Source organism: Heptranchias perlo, unplaced genomic scaffold (assembly GCF_035084215.1).
Source record: "Heptranchias perlo isolate sHepPer1 unplaced genomic scaffold, sHepPer1.hap1 HAP1_SCAFFOLD_65, whole genome shotgun sequence".
NCBI classification, from domain to species: domain Eukaryota; kingdom Metazoa; phylum Chordata; class Chondrichthyes; order Hexanchiformes; family Hexanchidae; genus Heptranchias; species Heptranchias perlo.
Window position 1 is genome coordinate 313,962 of NW_027139677.1, and position 18,693 is coordinate 332,654.

Consider the following 18,693-nt stretch of genomic DNA (forward strand, 5'->3'; position numbering starts at 1 on the left):
ACATCACACATCTCAACTACACTCTCAATATCCAACCCAGTGACACCACTGATCTCACCTACACTGTAAATATCCAACCCAGGCACATCATGCTATCACATACACCATCAATATCCAACCCAGACACATCACTGACCACAACTACAATGTCAATATCCCCCACAGACACATCACTGACCTCAGCTGCACTGTCAATAAAAAACACGGACATCTTACTGCTCTCACATACACTGTCAGTGTCCAATCCAGACATATCACTTACCTCACCTGCTACGTCAATATTCAGAGTAGGCATATCACTGACCTCAGCTACACTGCCAATATCCAACACAGACACATCACTGATCTCCACTACACTGTCAATATCTAACCCAGACAGATCACTCATCTCACCGACACTGTCATTACCCAACACAGACATATTACTCACATCACCTACAACCTCAAAATTCAATCCAGAGATATCAGTGATCTCACCTTCACCTTCAGTATCCAACCCAAACATATAACTGGTCTCAACTACACTGTCAATATCCAACACAGACACATTACTGCTCTCACATCCACGATCAATGTCCAATGCAGGAGATTGCGGGGGCTCTGACACATATATTCAGAACCTCTCTGGCCACAGGGGATGCGCCAGAGGACTGGAGAACCGCTAATGTAGTACCATTATTTAAGAAGGGGAGTAGGGAAAAACGGGGGAACTACAGGCCAGTGAGCCTAACATCAGTGGTAGGAAAATTATTGAAAAAAATTCTGAAGGACAAAATTAGTCTCCACTTGGAGAAGCAAGGATTAATCAGGGATAGTCAACATGGCTTTGACAAGGGAAGATCATGTCGGACTAATTTGATTGAATTTTTTGAGGGGGTGACTGGGCGTGTGGATGAGGGTAACGCAGTGGATGTGGTTTACATGGATTTCAGTAAGGCCTTCGATAAAGTCCCCCACAGGAGACTGGTCAAGAAGGTACGAGCCCATGGAATCCAGGGTGCCTTGGCACTTTGGATACAAAACTGGCTTCGTGGCAGAAGGCAGAGGGTGATGGTCGAAGGTTGTTTTTGTGACTGGAAGCCTGTGGCCAATGGGGTACCACAGGGATCGGTGCTGGGTCCCTTGCTGTTTGTGGTCTACATTAATGACTTGGATATGAATGTAAAAGGTATGATCAGTAAGTTCGCTGATGATACAAAAATTGGTAGGGTGGTAAATAGCGAGGAGGATAGCCTCAGTCTGCAGGACGATATAGATGGGTTGGTCAGATGGGCGGAACAGTGGCAAATGGAATTTAGCCCGGAAAAGTGCGAGGTGATGCACTTTGGAGGGACTAACAAGGCAAGGGAATACACAATGAATGGGAGGACCCTAGGCAAGACAGAGGGTCAGAGGGATCTTGGTGTGCAAGTTCACAGATCCCTGAAGGCGGCGGAACAGGTAGATAAGGTGGTAAAGAAGGCATATGGGATACTTGCCTTTATTAGCCGAGGCATAGAATATAAGAGCAAGGAGGTTATGATGGAGCTGTATAAAACACTGGTTAGGCCACAGCTGGAGTACTGTGTGCAGTTCTGGTCGCCACACTACAGGAAGGATGTGATCGCTTTGGAGAGGGTGCAGAGGAGATTCACCAGGATGTTACCGGGGCTGGAGCGCTTCAGCTATGAAGAGAGACTGGGAAGATTGGGTTTGTTTTCCTTGGAGCAGAGGAGGCTGAGGGGGGACATGATTGAGGTGTACAAAATTATGAGGGGCACAGATAGGATGGATACTAAGGAGCTTTTTCCCTTCGTTGAGGGTTCTATAACAAGGGGACATAGATTCAAGGTAAAAGGCGGGAGGTTTAGAGGGGATTTGAGAAAGAACTTTTTCACCCAGAGGGTGGTTGGAGTCTGGAACTCACTGCCTGAAAGGGTTGTGGAGGCAGGAACCCTCACAACATTCAAGAAGCATTTGGATGAGCACTTGAAATGCCATAGCATACAAGGCTACGGACCAAATGCTGGAATATGGGATTAGAGTAGACAGGGCTTGTTGGCCGGCGCGGACACGATGGGCCGATGGGCCTCTATCCGTGCTGTATAACTCTATGACTCTATGACTCTATTTAACTGATCTCACATGCACCATCAATATCCAACCCAAACATATAACTGGTCTCAACTGCACTGTCAATATTCAAACACAGACACATCACTGATCTCACCTACACTGTCAATATCCTCCCAAATATATAACTGGTCTCAACTATACTGTCAATATTCGAACACAGACACACCACTGATCTCACCTATACTGTCAATATCCAACACAAACATATAACTGATCTCACCTACACTGTCAATATCCAACCCAATCATACAAGTCGCCTCAACTACACTGTCAATATCCAACACAGACTAATCACTGATCACACCGACACTGTCAATATCCAAACCAAGCACAACATTGACCTCACCTACACTGTAAATATACCACCCAAACTTGTCACACATCTGACCGACACTGTCAATATCGAATCCAGACACATCACTGATTTTAACTACACTGTCAATATCCAACGCAGAGAAATCACTGATCACACCTACACTGTCAATATCCAACCCAGACACATCACTGATCACACCTACACTGTCAATATCCAACCCAGACACATCAGTGACATCACATATACGGTCAATAATCAAACGAGACACATCACTGCTCTCACCTACACTGTCAATATCCAACCCAGCCACATCACTGACGTCACATATACCACCAATAATCAAACGTGACACATCACTGATGTCAAGTACACTGTCAATGTACAGCACAGACACATGACAGACCTCAGCTACACTGTCAATATCCAACACAGACATATCACTAACCTCAACTGAACTGTCAAAATCCAACACAGGCACATCACTGACCTCACATATACAGTCAAAACCTAATACAGACACATCGCTGACCTCAAATACACTGTCAACATTGAAACCAGACACATCGTAGAGCAGCAGAAAGAAAGTGTACTTTAGACACGACAGATAAAGTGAAAACTAGAAGGCGTAAGGCGATTAACCCACCATCAAAGCTAAAGACCAGGCTAGGGTGTGTGGCCCAAGTAAGAGTTCAATATTCAAATGCACGGAGTATAAGGAATAAATTAAACGAACTACTGGTTCAAATTCAATTTGAAGGGTATAACATGATAACTATTAGTGGGACATGGCTGCAGGATGGTCAGGATTGGGAACTAAATGTACCGGGTTATAAGGTCTACAGGAGAGAAAGGGAAAATGGAAGACGGGGAGGAGTAGCCTTAATGATTAGAGATGAAACCACTTCAATGATAACGGAGGATATAACGAAAGGTACGAAGCCAACAGAGACCTTATGGGTTGAATTGAGAAATAGGAAAGGATCTAAGAATGTAGTGGGAATTGTGTATGGGGCCCCTGGTAGCAGCTTTGAAGTGCTAGATTGTATAAATGCAGAGATTAGACAAGCGTGTAAGAAAGGCATAGTGGTCTCAATGGGGGACTTTAACCTTCACATAGATTGGGAAAAGCAGAATAGCAACTGTCAGAAAGGTAGTGAATTTCTTGAGTGTGTCCGGGATAGTCTTCTACAGCCGTATGTCCGAGAGGCAACAAGGGGGCAAGCCATACTGGATTTAGTAATGAGTAATGAACCAGATTTAGTTAACGGCTTAACTGTACGCGAATATCTATCCAATAGCGATCATAACATGATCGAGTTCAATGTAGTGTTTGAAAGGGAAAAAAAGTGAGTCAGCTGCTAAGATTCTAGACTTGGGTAAGGCCGACTTCAATGGGATGAGACAGAGACTGTCCACAGTAAACTGGGCAAATCTGATAATGGGTAAAACGACTGATGATCAGTGGGAAATGTTTAATGAAACATTTAACGTGATACAGAATCGGTTTATACCCCTGAGGGGCAAGAAGTCTACTTGCCAAAAAAAAAACAGCCATGGACAAGTAAAGAGGTAAGGGACAGTATAAGACATAAGGAAAGAGCATATAAAAAGGCAAAAAATGGCACAGATCCTGGCGAATGGGAAAGATACAAAGATCAAGAAAGGATCACAAAACAGATAGTAAGAGCAACAAAATGAGAGTATGAAAAGAAACTTGCAAGGGATATCAAAACCAATACGAAGAACTTTTGTAGTTACATTAGGAAAAAGAGGGTGGTCAGGAGCAGTGTTGGCATCTTAAAAACTGAAAGTGGGGATATTGTCATTGACAATGGGGAAATGGCGGACAAGTTGAACGATTACTTTGCATCAGTATTTACAGTAGAAAAAAAGGATAGCATGTCGGAAATCCCAAGAAAACTAATATTGAATCGGGGACAGGGACTCGATAAAATTAACATAAGTAAAGCAACAGTAATGAAGAAAATAACAGCACTAAAGAGTGACAAATCCCCAGGACCAGATGGTTTCCATCCAGAGTTCTAAAGGAAGTAGGTGAGCACATTTCAGATGCCCTAACTATAATCTTTCAAAGTTCTCTAGATTCAGGAACTGTCCCTCTAGATTGGAACATTGCACATGTCACTCCTCTTTTTAAGAAAGGAGAGAGAGGGAAAACAGAGAATTATAGGACAGTTAGCCTAACATCTGTTGTGGGGAAAATGCGGCAGTCTGTAATTAAGGACAGGGTGACTGAACACCTCAAGAATTTTCAGTTAATCAGAGAGAGCCAGCATGGATTTGTGAAAGGTAGGACGTGCCTGACAAATCTGATTGAATTTTTTGAAGAGGTGACTAAAGTAGTGGACAGGAGAATGTCAATGGATGTTATTTATATGGACTTCCATAAGATATTTGATAAGGCCCCACATAAGAGACTGTTGGCTAAGATAGAAGCCCATGGAATCGAGGGAAAAGTACGGACTTGGTTAGGAAGTGAGCTGAGCGAAAGGCGAAAGAGAGTAGGGATAATGGGTAGGTACTCACATTGGCAGGATGTGAATAGTGGAGTCCCGCAGGGATCTGTCTTGGGGCCTCAATTATTCACAATATTTATTCACGACTTAGATGAAGTCATAGAAAGTCTCATATCTAAGTTTGCGGATGACAGAAAGATCGGTGGCATTGTAAGCAGTGTAGATGAAAACATAAAATTACAAAGCGATATTGATAGATTAGGTGAATGGGCAAAACTGTGGCAAATAGAATTCAATGCACACAAATGTGAGGTCATCCACTTTGGATCAAAAAAGGGTCGAACAGGGTACTTTCTAAATGGTAAAAAGTTAAAAACAGTGGATGTCCAGAGGGATTTAGGGGTTCAGGTACATAGATCGTTGAAGTGTCATGGACAGGTGCAGAAAATAATCAATACGGCGAATGGAATTCTGTCCTTTATATCTAGAGGACTAGAGTACAAGTGGGCAGAAGTTATGCTGCAGCTATACAAAACCCTGGTTAGACCGCACCTGGAGTACTGTAAGCAGTTCTGGGCACCGCATCTTCGGAAGGACATATTGGCCTTGGAGGGAGTGCAGCGTAGATTTACTAGAATGATACCCGGACTCCAAGGGTTCAGTTACGAGGTGAGATTACACAAATTGGGGTTGCATTTTCTAGAGTTTCGAAGATTAAGGGGTGATCTGATCGAATTTTTATGATATTGTGGGGTACGGATAGGATGGATAGAGAGAAACTATTTCCGCTGGTTGGGGATTCTAGGAGTAGGGGGCACAGTCTAAAAATTAGAGCCAGACCTTTCAGGTGCGAGATTAGAAAACATTTCTACACACAGAGGGTTGTAGGAGTTTGGAACTCTCTTCCGCAAACGGCAATTGATACAAGCTCAATTGCTAAATTTAAATCTGAGATAAATAGCTTTTTGGCAACCAAACCTAATACGGGATATGAGCCAAAGGCAGGTATATGGAGTGAGGTCACAGATCAGCCATGATCTTCTCAAATGGCGGAGCAGGCACGAGGGGCAGAATGGCCTACTCCTTTTCCGATGTTCCTATGTTTCTATCACTGGTCTCAGCTACACTGTCAATATCCAATGCGGAGACATCACTGACCTCATCGACAATGACAATATCCAATCCAGGCATATGACTGACCTTTCCTACATGTCAATATGCAGCATTGACACATCACTGACCTCACCTACACTGTCAATATCCAACCCAGATACATCAGTGCTCCCACCTACATGTTCAATATTCAAACGAGACACATCACTGATCTGTGTTGGATATTGACATTGCAGGTGAGATCATTGATATGTCTGTGTTTGATATTGACAGTGCAGGTGAGATCAGTGATCTGTCTGTGTTGGATATTAACAGTGTAGGTGAGATCAGTGATCTGTCTGTGTTTGATATTGACAGTGTAGGTGAGATCAGTGATGTGTCTGGGTTGGATATTGCCATTGTAGGTGATATAATTGATGTGTCTGTTGGATATTGGCTGTGTAGGTGAGATCAGTGTTGCTGCCAGTATCCCTGGCGACCATGTGTGCAGGAAGTGTGTCCAGCTGCAGCTACTGGCTAACCGCATTTCGGAGCTGGAGCTGCAGGTGGATTCGCTGTTGAACATCCGTGATGCTGAGACGGTCGTGGAAAGCACGTTTAGTGAGTTGGTCACGCAGGCAGAAAGGAAATGGGTGACCGCCCAGCAGAGTAAAAGGACTAGGCAGGTACAGCAGGAGTCCCCTGGGGCCATCTCCCTTCAAACAGATAGACCGCTTTGGATACTGTTTGGGGTGATAGCTCATCAGGGGAATGCAGCAAGAGACAAGTTCGTGGCACCACGGGTAGCTCTGCTACACAGGACGGGGGGAATAAGAGTGGCAGGGCTATATTGATATGGAATTCAATTGTAAGGGGAACAGATAGGCGTTTCTGCGGCCGCAAATGTGACTCCAGGGTGGTATGTTGCCTCCCTGGTGCTAGGGTCGAGCATGTCACGAGCGGCTGCAGAGCATTCTGGAGGGGGAGGGTGAACAGCGACAGGGAGAGTGAAGTCGTGGACCACATCGGTAACAACGACATAGGTAAAAAAAGGGATGGGGTCCTGCAAGGTGAATTTAAGGAGTTAGGAGATAAATTAAAAAGCAGAACCTCAAAGGTAGTGATCTCAGGATTACTACCAGTGCTACGTGCTCGTGAGTATAGGAAGAGGAGAATAGACCAGATGAATGCGTGGCTGCAGGGATGATGTAGGAGGGAGGGATTTAGATTCCTGGGACATTGGGACCGGTTCTGGGAAGGTGGGACAAGCGGGATGGGTTACACCCGAGCAGGACCGGGACCGATGTCCTCGCGGAGGTGTTTTCCAGTGCTGTTGGGGAAGGTTTAAACTAGAATGGCAGGGGGTGAGAACCTGTGCAGGGAGACAGAGGAGGGGGAAACAAGTATAGAAACAAAAATCAGAAAGGGAAGAAACAATAGTTGAAGGCAAAGAAAACAAGGCGACAAACAAATAGGGCCATAGTGCAAAATAAAACTAAGATGACTAGCAATCTTAAAAAGACAAGTCTAGAGGCATTGCATCTTAATGCGTGGAGCATTCGCAATAAGGTAGATGAACTAACAGCGCAGATAGATATTAACGGGTATGATATAATTGCGATTACGGAGAAATGGCTGCAGCGTGACCAAGGATGGGAACTGAACATCGAGGGGTATTCAATATTTAGGAAGGACAGGCAAAAAGGGAAAGGAGGTGGCTTAGCGTTGTTAGTAAAGGAGGAAATCAATACAATAGTGAGGAAGGATATTGGCTCGGAAAATCACGGTGTTGAATCTGTATGGGTGGAGCTATGAAACAGCAAGGGGCAGAAAACATTGGTGGGGGTTGTCGATAGGCCCCCAAACAGTAGTGGAGATATAGGGGAGGGCATTAAACAGGAAATTAGAGATGCATGCAAGAAGGGTACAACTATAATCATGGGTGACTTTAATATACATATAGATTGGTCAAACCAAATACTGTGGGGGAGGAATTCCTGGAATGTGTACGTGATGGATTTCTCGGCCAATATGTTGAGGAACCAACTTGAGAAATGCGATCCTAGACTGGGTATTGTGCAATGAGAAAGGATTAATTAACAATCTTGTTGTGCGGGGTCCATTAGGGAAGAGCGACCATAACATGATAGAATTCCTCATTAAGATGGAGAGTGAAGTCGTTGAATCTGAAACGAGTGTCCTGAATCTAAATAAAGGAAATTACAGAAGTATGAGGTGTGAGTTGGCTATGATAGATTGGGGGATTTTACTAAAAGGGATGATGGTGGATAGGCAATGGCTAATATTTAAAGAACGTGTGCAGGAATTACAACAATTATTCATTCCTGTCTGGCGCAAAAATAAAACAGGAAAGGTACCTCAACCGTGGCTTACAAAAGAAATTAGTGATATTATTAGATCCAAAGAAGAGACATATAAAATTGCCAGAAAAAGCGGCAAGCCTGAGGATTGGGAGCAGTTTAGAATTCAGCAAAGGAGAACAAAGAGATTGATTAAGAGGGGAACAATAGAGTATGAGCGTAAACTAGCAGGGAACATAAAAACTGACTGTAAAAACTTCTATAAATATGTCAAGAGAAAAAGATTAGTGAAGACAAATGTAGGTTCCTTACATTCAGATATGGGGGAAATTATAATGGGGAACAAAGCAATGGCAGAACAATTAAACACATACTTTGTTTCTGTCTTCACAAAGGAGGACACAAGTAACCTCCCGGAAATGTTAGGGAACCAAGGGTCTAGTGAGAGGGAGGAACTGAAGGAAACCAGTATTAGTAAAACAATAGTGCTAGGGAAATTAATGGGGCTAAAGTCTGACAAATCCACAGGGCCTGATAATCTACAACCCAGAGTACAAAAGGAAGTGGCCCTGGAAATAGTGGATGCATTGGTGGTCATCTTCCAAAATTATATAGACTCTGGAACAGTTCTTACAGATTGGAGGGTGGCAAATGTAACCCCATTAATTAAAAAAAGAGGGAGAGAAAAAACAGGGAATTACAGACCAGTTAGCCTACCATCAGTAGTGGGGAAAATGCTATAAAGGATTTGATAACAGAACTCTTGGAAGGCATTAACGGGATTGGACAAAGCCAGCATGGGTTTATGAAAGGGAAATCATGCTTAACAAACCTAGTGGAGTTTTTTGAGGATGTAACTAGCAGAATAGATAGGGGAGAACCAGTGGATGTGGTGTACTTGGATTTTCAGAAGGCTTTTGGTAAGGTCCCACACAAGAGATTAGTGTGCATAATTAAAGCACAATGGATTGGGGGGAATATCCTGGCATGGATTGATAATTGGTTGACAGACAGGAAACAGAGAGTAGGAATAAACGGGTCTTTTTCCGGGTGGCGGGCAGTGACTAGTGGGGTACCGCAGGGATCAGTGCTTGGGCCCCAGCTATTCACAATATATATCAATGATTTGGATGAGGGCACTGAATGTAACATTTCCAAGTTTGCCGACGACACAAAGCTGGGGTGGAATGTGAGGAGGATGCAAAAAGGCTCCAATGTCATTTAGACAAGTTGGGTGAGTGGGCAAGAACATGGCAGATGCTGTACAACGTGGATAAATGTGAGGTTATCAACTTTGGTTGCAAAAACAGAAAGGCAGAATATTATCTGAATGGTGATAGATTAGGAAAAGGGGAGGTGCAACGAGACCTGGGTGTCCTTGTACACCAGTCGCTGAAAGCGAGCATTCAGGTGCAGCAAGCAGTTCGGAAGGCGAATGGTATGTTGGCCTTCATTGCAAGAGGATTTGAGTACAGGAACAGGGGATGTCTTACTGCAGTTGTACAGGGCCTTGGTGAGACCACATCTGGAGTATTGTGTGCAGTGTTGGTCTCCTTATCTGAGGAAGGATGTCCTTGCCATGAAGGGAGTGCAACGAAGGTTTACCAGACTGATTCCTGGGATGGCAGGACTGACGTATGAGGAGAGATTGGGTCGACTGGGCCTATATTCACCAGCGTTTAGAAGATTGAGAGGTGATCTAATCGAAACATATAAAATTCTAACAGGACTAGACAGACTAGATGCAGGGAGGATGTTCCCGATGGCTGGGAAGTCCATAACCAGGGGTCACAGTCTCAAGATACGGGGTATGCCATTTCGGACGGAGATGAGGAGAAATTTCTTCACTCAGAGGGAGGAGAACCTGTGGAATTCTCTACCACACAAGGCAGTGGAGGCCAAGTTATTGGATGTATTCAAGATGGAGATAGATATATTTCTTAATGCTAAAGGGATCAAGGGATATGGGGAAAAAGCGGGAACAGGGTAGCGAGTTAGACGATCAGCTATGATCATTTTGAATGGCGGAGCAGGCCCGAAGGGCCGAATGGCCGACTCTTGCTCCTATTTTCTATGTTTCTATGTTTCTATACACGGCCTCCCCGCCCCCAGCACCAACCAGGAAAGAACCCACCTTCAAGGCCCCCATAATATCGATATTATACTGTGTGCTAAGGCAGTACCAAACAATGTTACCGCATTCAAATATATTCCACATCCCACCAGCAAAATAAACAAATTCTGAACTGGATGCCAAAATTTGCTACAAGTTATTTCCCATCAGTAAATCTATATCTGGATTTCACAATTGCAGCCAAATTAAATGATTAAAATTTCAATATAAACTGGTGATAAAATTATAAGTAAATCTTAACTTTTTAATCAAGATTTGTCAAATTAATTCCAATTCTTTATTTTGTATGTTGTGTCAGAATCCAGGTTGTGGGTGATCACATGATCCAGCTCCCTGCCTCGGCCCAGGGTTCTTTTATTAAACTGACAGCGCTGTTTGTCCCGATATATTATAGATTAATTTCCGTGCACTTTCAACACTATCGCCTCATTATTATCGGGACCTGCTTTTAGCAGAAAGTAAAAACACCATGTTTCATCCTTTTAAACACTGAAGTTTCCAGAAACACCACGTTCAGTCTAATTTTGCACCATTTGAGATGTAGAAAGAATGTGAGATGATTGAATTCAATATTTTAGCAGTATTTAAATGGTCACTGTTAACAGTTACAGATGCCGATGGTTTATGATAGTCATATTTTCTGAGCAGATTTCCAACAACGTGACTATTTTCATCGTAATCATAGTAGGTACAGCACAGGACGAGGGAATTCGGCCCATCGTGCCTGTTCCAACTCTTTGAAAGAGCCTTCCAATTAGTTCCACTCCCCTGCGCTTCCCCCATAGCCCTGTTCATTATTTCCCTTAAATAATTTATCCAATTCCCTTTTGAAAGTTTCTGTTGAATCTGCTTCCACTACCCTTTCAAGGAGTGAATTCCATATCAGAACAATCAGGTCGTTAAAATTCGCTGTTTAAAAAATGTTTCCTCATGTCGCCTCTGACTCTTTTGCTGATGCCCGAAAATCTGTGTCCTCTGGTTACCGACCCTTCTGCCATTGGAAACAGTTTCTCCTTATTTACTCTGTCAAAACCCTTCATGATTTTGACCAATCTACCCTTAACCTTCTCTGTTCTATGGAGAAAAACCCAAGTTTCTCCAGTCTCTCCACATAACTGAAGTCCTTCATCGCTGGCACCATTCCAGTAAAACTCTTCTGCATCCTCTCTCTGGCATTGCCATCCTTCCCAAAGTGCGATGCCCAGAATTGAACACAATGCTCCAGCTGAGGCCTAACCAGTGTTTTAATTTTATCGATGTATTTCTCTAAATGCGGCGCTGTTTAATGTTCTGTAGAACTGGAACTGACGGTGCATTCAGTAAATTCCCAGCATCAGGTCTTGTATTGTGAAACATCCGTTTTTGGAATCGCAGCTACATAGTAAGAAAAACTGGCTGAATATTCCGGTTTAATCTTCGTCTTAACTTGTCTCAGAACATGTGATGTTGGTTGTGTTATTTTTCTTTCAGTTATTTTCGGTGAATGGTTTCCTCTGTTGCCAAGGTAACAATCTGTCAGATCTCAGCACCAATTTATACCGGAAAGGCCATGAAACATTCAGTGTAAATTCCTATCTGTATTCGGCAGTCCAGTAGTAGGAACATCTTCTGGATACTTGGAATATTCTTAATACAATTTTTATACTGGTAAAATAAGATTAGTCTAGGAATATAGGAACAGGAGGAGGCCATTCAGCCCCTCGAGCCTGTTCCACCATTCAATTAGATCCTGGCTGATCTGTATCTTAACTCCATCGACCCGCCTTTGAACTGTAACCCTTAATACCCTTGCCTAACAAAAATCGATTAGTCTGAGCTTTGACATTTTCAATTGTCCCAGACTCTACAGCTTTTTGGGGGAGAGAGTTCCAGATTCCCACTCCCCTTTGTGTAAAGAAATGCTTCCTGACATCACCCTTGATCGGCCTGGCTCTAATTTTAAGATTCTGCCTCCTTGTTCTGGACTCCCCCCATCAGAGGAAATAGTTTCCCTCTATCTACCCTATCAAATCCTTTAATCATCTTTAACCCAATTAGGTCACTCCTTAATCTTCTATACTCGAGGGAATACAAGCCTAGTCTGTGCAGCTTGTCCTCATAATTTAACTCTTTTAGCCCTAGTTTAATTCTGGTGAATCTGCGCTGCACTCCCTCCAAGCCCAATATATCCTTCCTGAGGTGCGGTGCCCAGAACTGAATGCATTATTTCCAGATGTGGTTTAACCAGAGCTCTGTACAGCTGGAACATAACTTCCACCCCTTTGTATTCCAGCCCTCTTGAGATAAAGGACAACATTCCATTTGCCTTTGAAATTATTTTTTGTTCCTGTCCACTAGTTTTTAGTGATTTCTGTACTTGGACACCTGAATCTCTCTGTTCATCCACAGTTCCAAGCATCTTGCCAGGTTTACCAATGGTTCTTGTCCTTATCCAGTCTGACCTATATATAACTCCATTCCCTCGCCAATTTGGTTGCCTGTTATGTGAGATGCCCTCTGAAGTGCCCCAGAGAGATACTCAGTTGTATCATAAAGCAACATCAACGGTTCTGGAAGGCGGCCCACCGGCACCTTCTCCGGCCAATTAGAGTGGACAATTCATGTGGTTTATCAGCGGCGACCACAGCTCGAGAATGAATGAAAAAAACTTTCCACTCGACCGTAAAACTTTCTGATCACTCAATGAAAATCGAACGGTTTCTGTGAGGTCGCCGATTCCTAACGTCAGTTTCACACCCGAGCAGCAACTTTGGGGGTAAATGTTCATTTGAACAGCGGGGAACTCCCCTACTCTTCTCGGATCAACGCTGATGGATATGTTCGGACCATTGAACAAACGGAGGAGGCTCTGGATTAACATCTCATTGGGAAAAGCAACAGTCAATGCTGAAGTAAATCGGGCGGAGTGTAAAACCAGATGTCAATTCACTATCACCCGGTTGGCACCAACGCCCAAGGAATCCATTCAGTAGTGTGGACATCCAATGCGGTTAATTTGGCAGATATCTAAGCAGTCAATCCTAAATTAATTTCAGCAATTTGCATTAGGACTGACTCTAAACTCGGAAATGTAATAATTAATCTGGAGGATAGTAAACAGACTACAGGAGGGCATAGACAAACTGATGAAATGGGCAGACACATGGCAGATGCAATTTAAAGCAGATAAGTGTGAAGTGAATCATTTTGTTAGGAAGAATGAGGAGAGGCAATATAAACTAAATGGCACAATTATGTAGGGGGTGCAGGAACAGAGAGACCTTGGGCTGTACGTATCCAAGTCTTTGAAGGTGGCAGGACAAGTTGAGAAGGCTGTTAAAGAAGCTCATTGGATCCTGGGCTTTACTAACAAAGGCATAGAGTACAAAAGCAAGGGAGTTATGCTAAACCATTATAAAACCCGGGCTAGGCCTCAGCTGGAGTCTTGTGTTGAATCCTGGGCAGCGCCCTGTAGGAAGGATGTCAAGGCCTTAGAGAGGATGCAGAAGAGATTTACTAGAATGGTACCAGAAATGCGGGGCCTCAGTTATGTGGAAGGCTTGAGAAGCTGCGTTTGTTCTTCGAAGAGCAGAACAAGTTAAGAGGATATTTGATAGAGGTTCAAAATCATGAAGGGTTTTGCTGGAGTAAAGAAGGAGAAACTGTTTCCAATGGCTGAAGGGTCGGTAACCAGAGGACTCAGATTTAAAGTGATTGGCAAAGGAACCAGAGGCGACATGAGGAAAAATAATTACACAGCAAGTTTTGAACTGGAACATGCTGCCTGTAAGGTTAAAGGAAGCAGATTCAATATTAACCTTCAAAAAGGGAATTGGATAAATACTTAGAGTCATAGGAAATTTACGGCACAGAAGGAGGCCATTCGGCCCATCCTGTCCGCGCCGGCTGAGAAACGAGCCACCCAGCCCAATATCACTTTCCCGCATTTGGTCCATAGCCCGACAGGTCACAGCTCTTCAGCTGCACATCCAGGTATTTTTTAAATGAGTTGAGTGATTCTGCCTCTACCACCCTCTCAGGCAGTGTGTTCCAGACCCCACCAACTTCTGGGTGAAAAATATTTCCTCATTTCCGCTCTAATCATTCTACCAATCACTTTAAATCTATGCCCTCTGGTCATTGACCGCTCCGTTAAGGGAAATAGGTCGTTCCTATCCACTCTATCTAGTCCCTGCATAATTTTGTACACCTCAATCAAATCACCCCTCAGCCTCCTCTGTTCCAAGGAAAACAGCCCCAGCATGTCCAATCTGTCATCATAGCTAAAATTCTCCAGTCCTGGCAACATCCTCGTAAATCTCCTCTGCACCCTCGCTAGTGCAATTACATCCTCCCTGTAAGGGAGGGAGAAATCACACAGGGCTATGGGGGAAAAACACGGGAGTGGAATTAATAGGATCGCCCAACCAACGAGCTGGCACTGGCACGATGGGTCGAATGGCCTCCTTCTTTGATGTATCATTCTATGATTCTATGATTCTATGAATTTTATATCCAATTTCTTATTGAAAGTTACTTTCGAATCTGCTTCCGCCATCATTTCAGGCAGTCATTCCACATAATAGCTCCATGCATTAATAAAATCCTCATTTCACCCCTGCTTCTTTGCCAATCTGTGTCCTCTGGTTACCAACCCTCAACAGCTTCTTCCTATCTGCTCCATCAAAAGTCATCATCATTTTGAACACCTCTATTAAATCACCCCTTAATCTTCTCTGCTCTAAGGAGAACAGTCCCAGCTTTTCTCGCCTCTACACAGGATTGAACTCTCATTCCAGTTATCATTCCAGTAAATCTCCTCACCGCTCTCTCCAAGACCGTGACATCCTTCCTAAAGTGTGGCTCCCGGAATTGGACACAATACACCAGTTGAGGCCTAACCAGTGATTGTAAAAGTTTACCATAACCGACTTGCCATTGTACTCTATGCCTCTATTTATAAAGCAGAGGATCCCATATGCCTTTTTAACACCTGGTCTGAAGTAGCTATTAAATCCTAGGAGCAACAGCGGCTATCAAACCGTCAATCAAAGCAGAAAATGTGGCAAATTTAGGCCCGTATATATTTCTAAAGAGAGACGTGCATTTATATGGCGCATTCACCACCCCAGGACGTCCCATATCGCTTTACAGCCAATCAAGCACTTTCGAAGTGTAGTCACTGTTATAATGTAGAAAACGCGGCAGCCATTGTGCGCATAGCAAGGTCCCAAAACAGCAATGTGTTAATAATCAGAAGGGAGAGCTTCCATAATCTACTTCGAAACAGTGCCATGGATTCTAGCAGCCAGCAGAATTCCTCCAGTACTGCATGAAGAGTCACCTTGGATTAATGCTGAAATCTCTGAAGTGGGATTATGAATCTAAAACTTTGTGACTCAGAGGTGAGAGCGTGACACACTGAGCCATGGATAAAGATAAAAGACTCCATGGAGTTTGGAGTGTGGACTTTTGGGAAACGTTAACTTGGCTTTTATTCACTCTTCTACAAATGCTCCCTGCCTTGCTGGGCATCTCGAATTCCTTTTGTTTTCTCTTGAAAGTGAAAGCATAAATTCTCGCTCCCCTCTAAAAATACAAGCACACAACAACCAGTCTATCTCTGCGCTGCACTGAAGCACATCAACCAATTAAGACTTCGGGTCTGAACGCTGAATCAGTCTGGTGCTTCGTGGCACACACAAGCATTGCACCTGTTGGGCTTTCACTGTTTTCCCCCAGAGATGTTGTGAGAATAATAAGAGGCTTGGCAGCGCTGGATTTGAAATTGTGTAATACCGTTTCAAAATGAAATGTTCTTTTGCATTTGGCTTGTGGCTCTCAGATTTCTCCAAAGACCTCATTAACAGCAGCCAATGCGCTGCTTAATTGTATCACCGGAGATGTCCTGCCAATATAAGTAAGAGACAATCCATTGGTTGGTGCAGATGTCTCCGACAGGGACAGGTTTCACCGGTTTCCACAGAAAATGGAAAGGCCAATAATTTATCAGATAGAAGATATTTCTTACCCCATCCTCGCAGCGGTTGGTATTCCGGGTAAGCCAATGGAACTGAATATAGGATGTGCGTGTTTTGACGGCTTTGTGCTCCAGACGGTTGGATCCTCTTTTATCAGGGAATGAACAGGTTGTCTTCACTTTTCTCTATTCATTTTATCTCATCTAAATACGGGAACCGAATTGTGTTCTCTGTCTAAAACATGATTTAGTGCAATCTGGTTTACTATCCTTTTATTGAACATTTTGCATTATGTGTCTGGACCAAACTCAGGCATCAGACCATCAGGGATGATTTGATAGTCTAACGGATGGTCTGATTGGAGAAGACATTTTAGAGGTGCATAAAATACCGAACCAAATAGATAAACGTACCAAAAGGTCAGTGGGGCAAGATTGAACGGGCTCGGGGTTTGGAAGGACAAGTTTAGACGTTAGTAATATTTCTGTACAAAGAGAGAGAGATCACGTGCTGCTCGAAATTACCAAGTGGAGAAAAGGACACTGAACTCTCTTATCACACAGCGGGATGATGGAATGGGAAGATAATAACTGGTCATTTTGGAATAACGAGATTAAACTGGCCGATGTTTAACTGCCTGAAATCACCATAACTTCATCCCAGGAAATTCTGTGATGGGACCCAGGTACGGAAATAAAAGTAAGGAACTTCGTAAATATAGAGCGATTACTGAGCTTCTGATTAATAGAAAAGGCAGATTAGGGAGACAGCGCGATATCTAAAGAATGGGTGCAGCCTAAGTGACAACCTGTCTTCACTTTCCGATCTTCAATACATCCATCATTATTTCCATTTTCTTGGTGTTAGTTTTGATTTAAACAGTCGGTATTACGCTCCATTTTCATTCCCATCACACGGTTTCCCTTACTTTGGAGTCCCTATATCTCCTCAAACGCTTTCTGTTCCGGGATCTCTGCCTTACTCGATTGGTTTTATCAATCAAAGGAAGATTCCTATTCAACATTTGACTGCTCCCCTCACGACATCTTTCCCAAGCTCGGAGTCGGCATCCAGCTGTATGTGGACCACACCCCGCTCTGTCTCTCCACCACCGCTGACAGCAGGCCTTTAGCTGCCCTATCCGTCCACCTCCCCATCATTAACTCCTGCGTCCCCTGCCACTTACCATAACTGCAGGTTCACAAAACTAAACTCATCCTGTTCAGCTCTTGCCAAACTGGATCCCAATTCGACCCAATCATCTGCTTGGACCAAACTTATTTTAAACGTGTGTCCATTTCCCTTAAATAGTCCGCTCAGGAATGTCACAGTAAAGTGTTGATCTTTCCTGCACTAAAACCGGACAATGTTCACAATCAGGTTGGAGGATAATTAGATCTTTGTGGATTGAATGAAAAGTAAAAAATCTGTTTTGAAAATTGCAGCGGTGTTAACCGTTCCCCCGCTATGCTCGCTGGTTCAGTGCACAGTCCCTTGTTACTGCTTTCATTGGTTGGATACTTGAGTAAAGCGAGCAGACTCGGATGTAGCAGATGCAATGATCTCGGAGAATGAATAAAGAAAAAATACACTTGGAGTGCTGTGTACAGTTCTGATCCCCGTATGACAAAAGTGCTATAGAGGCATTGGAGAAGGTGAACAAAGATGTACAAGGGTGATACCAGAACTGAGAGATTTTAAAGGCAAAACGTGTTTAACTAACTCGAGAGAGTTTTTTGATGATGAGGTAACAGAGAGTGTCGATGAGGGCAATGCTGTTGATGTGGTGTATTTGGACTTTCAAAAGTCGTCTGATAAAATGTCGCATGGTAGGCTTATCATCAAGATTGAAGCTCGTTAGAATAAAGGTGGGCAGTAGCCGCATGGATACAAAATTGGCGAAGTAACAGAAAACAGACAGTAGTGGTGAACGATTGTTTTTCGGACTGGAGGGAGGTGTACACTGGTGTTGCCCAGGGGTCGGTACTGGGACTACTATATTTCTTGATGCATATCAATGATTCAGACTTGGGTGTACAGGGCACAATTTCAAAATTTGCGGATGACACAAAACTTGGATGTGTAGTCAACAGTGAGGAGGATAGTGATAGACTTCAAGAGGATATAGACAGGCTGGTGGAATGGGCGGACACGTGGCAGATGAAATTTAGCGCCAAAATGTGAATGATATATTTCAGTAGGAAGAACGAGGAGAGGCAATATAAACTAGAGGGTACAATTCTAAAAGGGGTAAAGGAACCCAGAGATCTCGGGGTCT